This window comes from Malus domestica, chromosome 06, assembly GCF_042453785.1.
Source record: "Malus domestica chromosome 06, GDT2T_hap1".
NCBI lineage: Eukaryota > Viridiplantae > Streptophyta > Magnoliopsida > Rosales > Rosaceae > Malus > Malus domestica.
Window position 1 is genome coordinate 21,155,216 of NC_091666.1, and position 14,385 is coordinate 21,169,600.

A 14,385-nucleotide genomic window follows, 5' to 3' on the forward strand; every position below is an offset into this window, starting at 1 on the left:
TCATATCAGGGTGCACTTCCTCCTGCATCTATCATTGGAATGACAACTCAGAGTTCTACTACAACAACTGAAGTTCAAAACATGCATGATTTCTCCTCTGCCGATACTTAGGTGGTTGACACAGGTGCAATTCACCATATGATAGCAAATTTAAAAGTCATGAACAACATTACTCCTTATAATGGTGATGCTAAAATAACTGTTGGTAGTGGAGAGAGTTTACCAGTTTCAAGTATTGGTTCTTCTATCATTCGAACTCCTAACCATGCATTAATTTTACATAATGTTTTGCATGTGCCAAGAATTACCATGAATCTGTTATCTGTGAAGAAATTGTGTAGAGATAATGGATGTTGGTTCATTTGTGATGATCTGGTTTTCTTTATACAGGACAAGGCAACTCGAGTGATGTTGTACCAAGGAAAGAGTGATGATGGAGAGCTGTTCAAGATTCTAGTCACTGTGTTTTCAAAGTCTTCTATTGTAGAATTAGAAATATGTGCTGCATTGGTTGGAAAAAAGGTTAAGAGTTCAATATGGCACAAAAGGTTGGGTCATCCATCTGAAGAAATAATTAATAAAATGTTGACTAATGCTCAGTTACAAATTAGTATAGATACTTGTCCATCTTTATGCCCTGCTTGTATTCATGGCAAGATGAGTAGGTTGCCATTTCATGTAAAGCAAGAGAGGTCAAAAGTTTTATTTGAGAAGATACATTTAGATGTGTGGGGACCTTCACCACAAAAGTCTATAGAAGGTTTTAGGTATTACATAAGCTTTGTTGATGATTGTTCTAGGTTTGTATGGATTTATCCGATGATAAATAAATCAGATGCTTTCTCAATCTTTTGCAAGTTCTATGCTTTTGTTGTAACTCAATTTAATGGCTCTATTAAATACCTACAATCTGATGGTGGAGGGGAATACATGAGCAAAGAGTTTAAACAGTTTTTAGACAGTAAAAGGATGATACACCATATTTCATGCCCACACACTCCTCAACAAAATGGTTTGGCTGAGAGGAAGCATCGCCATGTGGTTGAGACAGCCATTAGCCTATTGTCAGATGCTCAGTTGTCCTCATTATTCTGGTATCATGCTTGTTCCCATGCTGCTTTCCTTATAAATCAAATGCCTTGTAAAGGTTTAGGTGAAATCCCCATATCAGGTGCTTTTTGGTCAGAATCCTGATATTCATTCTTTAAAGGTCTTTGGAACTGTAGTTTATCCACTACTTAGACCTTTTAATAATAATAAGCTTCAGCCAAGGTCAATTCAGTGTGTCTGTCTTGGTTTTGCTCCTGGTTACAAATGAGTCATCTGTTACAACATAAAGACAAGGAAGTTTATTTTGTCTAGACATGTGATTCATGATGAGACAGTATATCCATTTATTCATCATGTGGATCAGAGTTGTTCCAAAATACCTTCAAGACTTTAAAATTCTCCAATAATAGTTCAGTTATCAGCTCCAAGTGAGAGTTGTCAGATTGTTTCTTAGGACCTGAATACAATATCAGTGACCGATACATGTGCCATTTCTAGTGACAAGAATGTGGAAGCAATTGATACAAGTGACAGAAATGAAAGGGATGCAGAAGTCAATGACAGTGATGCACAATCTAATTCTAGAAGTCCACAATCAGTTTCTACAGCTCTTTCACATCATCACTCTGGTACAACATCCATGTTGCCTGTTTACTCAGATACTCAATTACAAGTAATTCTTCCCATGTCTTCATAATCTGAGATATTACACCATAATAGGCCATCAACACATTCAATGACCACAAGATTAAAGAGTGGCACAATTGAGAAGAAGAATTATGCTGCATTATTGGCTACTTTTCCTGAGTTAAAATCTTTGCAAATAACTGAGGATGATCCATTTATTGGTGGTTATTCATTTGTATATGAGATTGTGGATGCTTCAGAACCCTGATCCTTTAGAAAAGGTACACCAATGCCACAATGGTAGGCAGCAATGTAAGAAGAGTATGATTCCCTTCGAGCTCAAGGAACTTGGATTTTTGTACTATCACCTAAAGATAGAACAATAATGGGAAGTAAATGGGTGTACAAAATAAAGAGAAATCCAGATGGTAGTGTTTCTAGATATAAAGCTAGACTTGTAGCTCAAGGTTTCACTCAAGAACATGGGATTGATTACTCGGATACGTTTAGTCCAGTAGTAAGACATACTACTGTTAGCATTGTATTAGCTTTGGCTGCAATGAATCATTGGAGTCTTCTACAGTTGGACATTAAAAATGCCTTTCTTTATAGGGATCTTCAGGAAGAAGTATACATGAAACAACCTGAGGGTTTCACTGATCCATCTCATCCTACACATGTTTGTAAGTTGGTTAAATCATTATATGGTTTGAAACAAGCTCCTAGAGCTTGGAACTCCAAGTTTACAAGCTATTTGTCTGCATTGGATTTTCGTGCTTCATTTTCAAATACCAGTTTATTTGTCAAGACTGATGGTACATATACAATCATACTCGTGCTATGTGTTGATGACATAATTTTAACTGGTTTAAGCTCTACAAAAGTGCAAGGAATAATCCAAGAGTTATCTGCAGTATTTGATTTGAAAGACATGGGGTAACTCATTTATTTTATGGGGTTACAAATTACTTATAAGGAGAATGGAGATATATTTGTAAACCAATCCAAGTACATCAAGGATTTGATACACAAATCTGGTATGGACTCTTGTAAACAAGCAAATACACCTTGTAAGCCACATCAGTAGTTTCTTCAATCAGATGGAACTTTGTTAACTGATCCAACTTTGTATCCAAGTATTGTGGGATCTTTGCAATATTTGACCTTCATTAGGCCATATATTGCATTTGCAGTGAACTCAGTATGTCAATTCATGACTTCACCAACTGAAACTCACTTTGGAGCTGTCAAATGAATTCTCAGGTATCTTCAAGGGACATTGAATACTGGAATTGTCTATTTTGCATAAACATCTCCACAGATTACTGCCTTTTCTGATTCTGATTGGGCTGCAGACTTGAATACTCGAAGATCAGTGACTGGTTATGTTGTATTTCTTGGAAATAATCCTATTTCTTGGCAGTCTAAGAAGCAAACTTTAGTGTCTAGGAGTTCTACTGAGGCAAAATATAAGTCCTTGGCACACACAACTGCTGATATAGCATGGATTAGGAGCATTTTAAAGGATTTGGGTGCGTTCGTGTCCAATCCACCAAGCATCCATTTTGACAACATGTCTGCAATTGCATTGAGTGCAAATCCAGTCTTTCATTCCAGAATCAAACACTTGGATACTGATTATCATTTTGTCAGAGAACGGGTTCCAAAAGGAGATTTGGAAGTTCTATACATACCAACAGATGATGAAACGGTTGATGTATTAACAAAAGGGCTGCATAGTCCTTCATTTATCAAACACTGTTACAATCTCAAACTGGGAAATCCCAGTTGAGATTGAGGAGGAATGTTGAAGAATAATAGCAGTGCCACATCAGCAGTGCCATGTTAGCAAGTTAGTTGTAGTTGATAAGATTGGATATAGTTCGTTATAGGTGGTTATATCTGTTAGACAAATAGCGTAGGAGCTAAGTTTCTCTCGAGCTCTATATAACTGAGAAATGAGTTGGTTGTAATCATTCAAGTCTATCAATAGTAAAAGATTGTTCTCGTTTCCTGATTCTCTCTTCTTCTTCCTTAAAGCTTTTCTCTACAACTCTTCATTTTTCTGCAATTCTTGTGCTCTGTTATCACTACATGTTTTATTCCAAGTTACATGCTTATGTGAATAGTATTTGTCCATTTTGGGCACAAGATGGTAATGGTATTTGTTGTACTGTGCATGCTTATGTGGCTGATGAAATTAACTGAATAATTATGCTCTTCATTTCTTTTAGCTATCCTCTATCTCTATGGAGAGAATTTCACATTAATGTATTCAGTCATTGTGACCGCATTTTCCATAGCTATATAAGTAGAGTGATCGTTGATTTTATTATTGCTCACAATTAAGTGGAACTATAGCCTAACGGGTTTTTCTTTTGCTAAAATTTGATGAGGGAATGGAGAAAAGGAGACGGATGGTATTGGCTAAATGCATGCATGCATGTTTAATTTTTCCATTGGAAGAAGTAACTTTTCAATTTATGCATCAAAATTTTCTCATTTATTCCACACACTCCAGTTCATTCTTCTTCATCAATTTTAGTTTTTGTTTCCTTTTGTTCAATCCCCCTTATACATTAATATAACTATTTACTTAAAATATTATTGGTAGAAGAAATTATTAATTTAATTGATTTTAATTTTACTGGAATTAGTTATTGAAATTGATGTGTTAAAAATTGCGATTTTGTGCAAACATTGTTGAGCTTGAATCTCTAGTAACGCAGTTGGAGGAGAAAAATGTGCAACTCCTCCAATGAGAAGTCTACTAATTCTTTAAACATTTTTTACAATTTGGTTATATGCTTATATCATTATGCTTAAAAAAAAGTTTTTCGCTCTAATTCCTTATGAATTCTGATTTCTGAGTTTATACCTATGTCATAATCTACTCTGAATGCAGGCTGAGCAAAAAGAAGTAGAGGTTTAAGCAGGTATGTACTATGTGTTTACATCAATACTTTCTTTCAATGTTTGAAAGAAAATATTCTATACATTCCACATTCTATGAGAGAAATAGAGAGATTATTGCATTATATATTTTAAGGAAAACTAATGAAAATGACTTCAAAACTTTGAATTTTAACAAAAAAAACCATCATGAAACTTTATTTAATAATAAGGACAATAGAATTGAAAACCAAAAACAACAAAAAGTTGACTAAAAGAGCGTGCAAGGAGCACGCCCCTTATCAGTAGGCTTACCATATCGAAAGACATGACAAAACTCATTTGGACAACAACCACTGAGATGATGACCCCAGATCTCTTCTACTTTTATAATGGCTTGTTTGTAATCATAAACCGTTTAATTGATAGCGATGTGTGTTAATTATGATATTTCAAAATGGTTTTTGAAAAATAAAAAGCAAACCTATTTTTTCCAGCCGACATCGAGTTGGGATTGAAATGGACCAATGACTTCGAGTTTTGTATTTGAAACCCCAAGCGATGAAGAATATTCCGATGAAGAGTAAGGTGTTGGCGATGGCAATTTTGGTTCCTCATGGTCATGGGACTTGGCATCTTACTCAAGAAGTCTCCGAAGAACATGAACGTGCCCATAGAAGACATAACTGGTTACCATCTTCAAATTTCGAAAATCGTATATGATTGAATTTATTATAAAACTTTCTAATAAATAATAAAAGAACATATGGAGTTGAAACCATCTGTGTGTAGTTTGATAGATATTTTGTATTTGAATTTATTGATTTAATTTGCGTTATTTTTTGATTTTGCAGACACTATTTATGAAATTGGACCAATAAGTAGATACTATTTAGGGGAAACTTGATGTTGATGCACAAAATCAGTAAGGACTTACAATAGAAAATGTTAAGTTTGTGACCTTCGCTAGATTGCTCCGGTTGCTAGTGTGGATAAGTATGTAAATGGATAAAGATAGGGAAGCAAACACAAGATGTACCTGGTTCACCCAGATTGGCTACGTCCACGGAGCAGAGGAGTTCTCATTAATTGTGAAGGGTTTACACAAGTACATAGGTTCAAACTCTCCTTTAGTGAGTATAAGTGAATGATTTAGTACAAATGACATTAGGAAATATTGTGAGAGAATGATCTCTATTTATAGAAGAGAGTTTCTAGTTTCATTCTGACATTGACACGTGTAGTGTTGTGATTGGCCTCTGATGTCAACACATGTCGCGCTGTGATTGACCTCCTGGTTGGAGGGAAACTCTTCTGGGTTATTGACGGTATAACGTTGACCGGTGCTCAGTAGTTTCGGGATTGGTCAAGTATGGTACAAACAATGCTCCCCTAAGTTCCCGAGTGAGGGAAGCTCTTCGGTTGTGGACTTGCAAGATCCAAGCTATTGAGTAATCACGAAACTTCTAAGTACCGAAGTGTGGTATCATTTTCACTTGCCTTATTTGTCTCATATGTAGATGTGACATCTTCTCTAGAAGTATTTTTCCTCCATCCAGGGGTGGTATCTTTAACCAATGAAGATGCACAAGGTAATGTATCAATTTCACTTGAAGCTTACTTGTAGTTTCGGGTTTGGTCAAGTGCGATACAAACCCTATAGTAGGAGTCCCCTAAGTCGCTGAGCTAGAAGATTTGCCGAAGGAGGTAACAGACAAGGTAAGCAATCAGACTTCCAAGCAAGCAACCTAGATCGGAGGTTCGACTTTGGCTTCCGGTTGATTGTTCTTATTCTCCTTGTGTCGTAAATAGCACCAAGGATAAGGAGAAGCAAATGGAGAAGAGATGATATGAGATACTTTTGCTTTTGAAGAAGTAACTTTCCACAGGCTTATTCTTGAACTGGGCTGGAGGGTTTTCTGGTTTCCTCCATAGTATAAGGCCGACTCAAGAATTTGAGGGTCAAAATAAGTCCATCAAATCTAGAGTACATTCGACCCTGATGATATGGGATACTTTTGCTTTTGACAAAGTAGTGGATGTATCGGCACGTGTTATGTTACGCTTGTCTCCACATGCTTCCTTGTATCCTTCTCACTTGCCCTATCTGTTCCTCAGACAGATGTGGTATCTTTTCTGGAAGCATAAGATGTTAAAGATGAGTACTCGAGAACAATGCCAGGTAAGTAATCAGGCAAGGGGTTCCAGGCAGTTAGTTCCTGACTGGAAGCTTGATTCCAAGTGCTGACTGATTGCTCTCTTTCTCCTTATCTTGCAGGTAAGAACAAGGCTGAAGGAAAAGACAGGGAAAAAGCATGATATGTGATACTCTTGCTTTTAACCCTGATGATATGAGATACTCTTGCTCTGGTGTGGCTTGTTTGTAGAGGTATTATCGGGAGGAAAAGAAGCTGAGTATTTCGAAAGACTCTGCTGAGAGTGCCCTATCGAATGTGAAGAAAAGTTGAGCATTTTTTTTTATTTGCAGGTTTGCCTGGCTGTGGAGGATGGAGGTCGACATATATAAGAGTCTTCCTAACAACAAGTAGTAGCACTATTCCTTTACCCTTCTTGGTCATAGCAATGTAGTGGGAGCTGCAAGCTTCACGTGTTTTAACTTTGTCAGAGCACTTTGAAAAGTGGTCTTTGGTATCTGGAAAACTGATGTTGGATGTGAAGATTGCAGATAAGCTTTATCCAAGGAAATCTGGCTCTCGAAATTCAGAGAGCGGTGCCTCTTCGGTTTTCGAACAAGCAATCCTGTCGGGGATCTAGCTCTCGAGATTCAGAGAACTGTGCCTCTTTGATTTTTGAGAAAGCAATCTTGTTGGGAGTCTGTCTCTCGAGATTCGAAGAGTAGTGTCTCTTTGATTTTTCGAGAAAGTAATCCTGTTGGGAGTTTGGCTCTCGAGATTCGGAGGGCGGTGCCTCTTTGATTTTTGAGCACGTAATCCTGTTGGGAGTCTGGCTCTCGAGATTTGGAGAGCGGTGCCTCTTCAATTTTTGAGAAAGCAATCATGTTGGGAGTCTAACTCTTGAGATTCGGAGAGTAGTGTCTCTTTGATTTTTGAGAAAGTAATCCTGTTAGGAGTCTGGCTCTCGAGATTCGGAGGGGGGTGCCTCTTCGATTTTTGAACAAGCAATCTTGTTAGGAGTGTTTTCTCGAATGTGGGTAAAGGTTGGGCATTTTTGCTAGTCTGCCTTGCCACGGAGCACGGAGGTTGACACACATTGGGACTTTTTATTTATCAAGCAGTGGTGCTGTTCCTTTACCCTTATGGGTAATAGTAGGGTAGATGGACCTTCAAAATTTATGTGTCTAAACTTTATCAGAGATCTTTGGCAAAGTTATCTGTGGTACCCGATGAGCTGATGTTGCGTGTGAAAAGTGGTGCCTCTTCGAAATCCGGAGAGTGGTGCCTCTTCGATTTTTGAACCAACTACCATGTTGCCCTTTCTTTTATAAGGGCACCAATTGTGTGCAAGAAGTACATTCAGAGAGTTATTGCTTGTAGAAAATTTCCCTTTACTTCAGAGATTTATTGCACCTCATTTCTCCTTCATCATTTCTGAGAATGTCTGGCCTATCCGACTGTCGTTTTGACTTGAACTTTGGTGAAGAGGCAGCCATGCCTTCTCAAGACAACATATGGCGCCCATCATTCTTATCCCCTACTGGTCATCTTACCGTTAGGGACTCTATGATGAATACTGATATACTGCTGCAGTGGTGGCCAGGAACATTCTCACTCCCAAAGATAACAGACTACTTTCCAAACGGTCTGATGAGTTGGCTATTAAGGATTCTCTGGCTCTCGGTGTTCAGTGTGTAGGTTCTGTGTCTAATATGGCCCAACGTCTATTTGCTCGAACCCACTAAGTTGAATCTTTGGTGGCCGAAGTGATAAGTCTCAAACAGGAGATCATAGGGCTTAAACATGAGAATAAACAGTTGCACAGGCTCGCACATGACTATGTTACAAACATGAAGAGGAAGCTTGACCAGCTGCTAGAATCTGATAGTCAGATTTTGCTTGATCATCAGAGGTTTGTGGGTTTGTTCCAAATGCATTTATTGTCTTCGTTTTCTAGGGCTGTACCGCGTAATGAAGCTCCGAATGATCAACCTTCGGTGTCTCCTCCTTCTGGGGTTCTTCCCAGTACTGAGGCTCTGAATGATCACCCTCTCGTACCTACTCTTTCTGGGGTTCTACCGATTGTTGAGACTTCTCATGAGCAACCTTTGTGAAGGTTCCCTCTTGTTTGTTTATTTTGGTTCATGTATATGTACATATTTGTAACTTATCGAAGATATCAATAAACAAACTTTGCTTCATTTCAACGTATTGTGTTAAATACACCAAGGCCTTCTTCACTAAGTTCTTTGAATTTTTTCTTTTGTTGAAGCTTGTATGTTGAACCTTTGAGAGCGAAGCATGTATGTTGAGGTAGTGCTCCCTTAATTTCCCGAGTGAGGAAAACTTCTTGGTTGGAGACTTAAAAAATCCAAGTCACTAAGTGGTCATGAGACTTCTGAGTATCAAGGTGCAATAGCATATGGTAAGTGTCCCCCAAGTCTCCGGTCGAGGGAGTTGACGAATGAGGCATTTCCTTTCTAAGTGGTAGCCCAAAACTCCTCCTTCATATATATTTGTTATGAAAGTTGTTAGGCCTAAAGAAAAGTAGGCCTAGGCAATTTTTTTTTTGAATTTTCAAATTTTTGAATTTTTGAATTTTCAATTTTCAAATATATATAATTTTTTTTAAGCTTTGGTGTTGAAGCTTTGTAGGTGAAGCTTTGAGGTTGAAGCTTTGTTGGGCACCATGAATTGATTTTGCTTCACACTATCTTGATCAAGATAGTGTGAAGCTTTTGTAGGTGAAGCTTTTATGTTGAAGTTTTGTAGGTGAAGCTTTTGTGGGTGAAGCTTTTGTAGGTCAAGCTTTTGTGGGTCAAGCTTTTGTGGGTCAAGCTTTTGTGGGTCAAGTTTTTGTGGGTGAAGCTTTTGTGGGTGAAGCTTTTGTAGGTGAAGCTTTTGTGGGTGAAGCTTTTGTGTTGAAGCTTTTGTGGGTGAAGCTTTTGTGTTGAAGCTTTTGTAGGTGAAGCTTTCGAGTTGAAGCTTTTGTATGTGAAGCTTTGGAGTTGAAGCTTTGTAGGTGAAGCTGTGGAGTTGAAGCTTTGGAGTTGAAGCTTTTGTTGGGTACCATGAATTGATTTTGCTTTACACTATCTTGATCAAGATAGTGTGAAGCTTTTGAGATTTTTTTTTTTTAGGAAACTAGAAATTTGAAAATGTGGGAGAGACAACATATACAAATTTTACTTCCACACTGTTGAGCAAGAGATTGTGATGCAAACCACACTTTGTAGTAGTCGAAGGTTTGGATGAACCATATAAATTGAATTTGCTTCGAATAGTCTTGAATTTGCTTCGAAGGTTTGAGAATTGTAATTGCCCTCTATTGATGAAGCTTTTATTGGCACCATAAATTGGTTTTGCTTCATACTATCTTGATCAAGAGTGTGTGAAGCTTTTGAGAATTGTGGTTGAACTCCTTTGATGAAGCTTTTGTTGGCACCATAAATTGGTTTTGCTTCACACTGTCTTGATCAAGAGTGTGTGAAGCTTTTGAGAATTGTGGTTGCCCTTCATTAATGAAGCTCTTGTTGGCACCATAAATTGATTTTGCTTCACACTGTCTTGATCAAGAATGTGTGAAGCTTTTGAGAATTGTGGTTGAACTCCTTTGATGAAGCTCTTGTTGGTACCAGAAATTGGTTTTGCTTCACACTGTCTTGATCAAAAGTGTGTGAAGCTTTTGAGAATTGTGGTTGCCCTCCATTGATGAAGCTTTTGTTGGCACCATAAATTGGTTTTGTTTCACATTGTCTTGATCAAGAGTGTGGGAAGCTTTTGAGAATTGTGGTTGCCCTCCATTGATGAAGCTCTTGTTGGCACTATAAATTGGTTTTGCTTCACACTATCTTGATCAAGAGTGTGTGAAGCTTTTGAGAATTGTGGTTGAACTCATTTGATAAAGCTCTTGTTGGCACTATAAATTAGTTTTGCTTCACACTGTCTTGATCAAGAGTGTGTGAACTTTCTATGAGTTGTAGTGTTTGCATTGTTATAGAGGGGAAATGTTTGAAGCAGATGCAAGAGAGCTGAATAGCTTGATCTTCGATTGCCATGCACTGAAGTTGTTGTTTGCTTGCAATAAGACTTTGTTGGTGACTATAACTCTTGTTGGACATAAGTACTCCTCTAGTTGAGTTGTCAAGCTTGAGGGTTTTTTATTATTTGTGAATGCTAGGAGTTCATACGTACAAGTTGTACCACTCGTCTTCTGATAGGTGGAATGAATGGTAAGTTGTTTTCATCACTTGGTTGGTGGTACGAAGGTGAGTTTCTTCATCACCTTTCATCAAATTTCATCACCTGGTTGGTGGCACGAGGATGAGTTCCTTCTTCATCTGGTTGGTGGCATGAATGGCAAGTTGCCAAACGATATTAGAGTACGGGTCGTACATTTCATCACCTGGTTGGTGGCATGAAGATTAGTTCCTTCTTCACCTGGTTGGTGGCATGAGTGGCAAGTTGCCAAATGATATTAGAGTACGGGTTATACATTTCATCACCTGGTTGCTAGCATGAAGGAGAGTATGGGTTGTACATTTCATCACATGGTTGGTGGCATGAATGGCAAGTTGCCAAATGATATTAAAGTACAGGTTGTACATTTCATCACCTGGTTAGTGGCATGAAGGAGAGTACGGGTTGTACATTTCATCACCTGGTTGGTGGCATGAAGATGAGTTCCTTCTTCACCTGGTTGGTGGCATGAGTGGCAAGTTTCCAAATGATATTAGAGTACGGATATTACATTTCATCACCTAATTGGTGGCATGAATGAGAGTACGGGTTGTACATTTTATCACCTGGTTGGTGGCATGAAGATGAGTTCATTCTTCACCTGGTTGGTGGCATAAGTGGCAAGTTGCCAAATGATATTATAGTACGGGTTGTAGATTTCATCACCTGGTTGGTGGCATGAAGGAAAGTACGGGTTGTACATTTCATCATCTGGTTGGTGGCATGAAAATGGGTTCATTCTTCACATTTCATCACCTGGTTGGTGAGAATAAGGGCATGGTGTCTAGGCACATTGTAACAAGTGTCGAATGGCACAAAGTATGTTGAACCCTTTCAAAGCACAGTTGGCTTATGTATGAATGTGTTGGAATGTATGATTGAACAAATATACTGTGAAGCTGTTCGTTTATTTGTATAATCTTGTTGACATATACTTAGACTTTGTTTCATGTTCGAAGCATTCATGTTGAAGCTTTGAACCCGAGTGTTTCATTACTAGGAATGTAAGAGGATTATGATCGAGTTGTCTAAATCACCTCTTTATTGAATTCATGCCAAATAGTTTTCGTTACATAGGATGCCGAACGACTGAAGCTTAACACTTGTACAATGTGAGTTTACTTGTAATAATACTTCAAGTGATCAGCATTCTATGAATGGCCAAGGGTCTTGCCATCGGAGCTTCTAAGCTTGTAGGAGCTAGGGCGACTGGTGCCAACAACTTCAAACGGTCCATCCCAGTTTGGACTAAGTGTTCATTCACTCGGGACTTTGTCGTAGAGTAATCTTTTATTCAATACCCAATCCCCCAGTTGGAGATGCGCTGTTTGTAGGCGACATTCCTCAAGTGAGCCTGGTTTATGTGTTCCTTGACTAGATCTAAGTTGAGGGTAAGTTGTTTGTCATTTTCGCTTTGCACGTAGTTCTGGACTCGGAACGTTGCTTGCTCAAGCTCAACTGGCAAGTGAGAATAGAGTTTCTCCTGTTGATGTCTGATACGAATTGCGGTATGACCAAAGAACTTGGGGTACAAATTCTGGCCAACAACCTTTAGCCTTGTCCAAGCTGGTTTTCAAAGTTCGTTTGATTATTTTGTTGATAGCTTCAACTTGTCCATTACACTGGGGATGAGCTGGGAAGGCAAAACATAAGTTGATGTTGAACTTAAAGCAGAACATCCTGAACTTATTGTTGTCGAACTGTCACCCGTTGTCAATGACTATCGCATTGGGAATGCTGAATCTACAAAGGATGTTCTTCCATACGAAGTCTTCTATTTTTGCCTTAGTAATGGTTGCCAAGGGCTCTACTTCGGCTCACTTTGTGAAGTAGTCAACTGCAACAATTGCATAGCGAACTTTGCCCTTCCCTGCAGGCATTGGGCAGATCAAATCAAGTCCCCATTGGGCGAAGGGTCAAGGGCTGATCATAGGAGTGAGCAGCTCGGGGGGGGGGAGTGAGGAATAGTTACGTAGCGTTGACACTTATCACATGAGCAGGATATTCTGATGGCATCTTGGTGGAGTGTTGGCCAGTAATATCCTTGGCAAAAAGCCTTGTGTGCTAGGGATCGAGATCCAGCATGATCTCCGCAGACTCTTTCATGTATTTCCCGAAGGACAGTTTCCGCCTCTGCGGGCGTAAGGCATCTTAGGTATGGTAGGTTAAAACCCCGCTTGTAGAGTTGGTCATTAATGATCAAGTAACGGGTAGCCTTGTATCGAATTTGCTTAGCTTGGACCTTATCATTTGGAAGGGTGCCATGAGTAAGGAATCTATAAATCGGGGTAATCCAACTATCCCCCTATTGTAAGTTGCACACTTTCGCAGCCATGGTGCTTGGTGCTGCCAACAATTCGACTTGAATTTTTCTCCCAATCTTGTCTTCTACCGCTAAGGAGAGCTGAGCCAAAACATCTGCATGACTGTTTGCTGCTCGAGGAATTTGGGTGATCTGGTAGTGGAAGTGCTTGAGCAACAATAGTGTTTATGCCAGATATGCGACCATGGAATTATCCTTAGCGTCAAAGTTGTTGGTGACCTGGTTAACCACCAATTGGGAGTCACTGAAGATATCAATTCGTTTAACCTCAATGTATTTGGCCAAACGTAAGCCTACTATGAGGGTTTCATATTCGGCCTCATTGTTTGACGCCTTGAATTTGAAACGAAGAGCATACTACATTGCCACTTTGTCAGGGGTTGTAAGGACTAGTCCGCTCCACAACCCTGTTGGTTGGACGAGCCATCAACATATAGGCTCCATGCTAGGCCTGCTGGTTGTGTTTTCTGAGCTTCCGAGGGTAATGAACCACTTCTTTAATCGTAAAAACAATGTTAACATGATATGTGAAGTCAGCGATCAAGTCTGCCATTGCTTGGCCCTTCTTAGCTGGCTTTGGTTGGTAGGAGATGTCAAAATCACCGAATGCTACCGCCCATTTGATCATTCACCCGGAAGTGTCAGGACTTTATAGTATCTGTTGAAGAGGATGATTGGTAAGCACGATGATGGAGTGTGCTTGGAAGTAAATGTGAAGTTTTCGAGCAGACATGACCAATGCTAGAGCCAATTTCTCAATGTTGGAGTATCGTGTCTCCGCATCTTGTAAAGCCTTACTAGCGTAGTAGACAGGCCGTTCGACATTACCATCATTTTGAATGAGAGCAGAACTTACTGTTGAAGCCAATACCGACAGATAGATAATGAGAGTGTCACCAACCTCAGGTTTGGAGAGCAGAGGGGCTTTACTCATGTAGTTTTTGAGGTTTTTGAATGCTTTAGCACATTCATCAGTCCATGTAATGTACTTCTTACTCCCCTTAAGTGCTTTGAAGAAAGGAGCACATCTGTCTGTGGCCTTGGAGATGAACCTAGTTAAGGCTGCCACCTTGCCAGTAAAGGTTTGGATGTCTTTTGAAGTTACCGGTTCCTTCATGT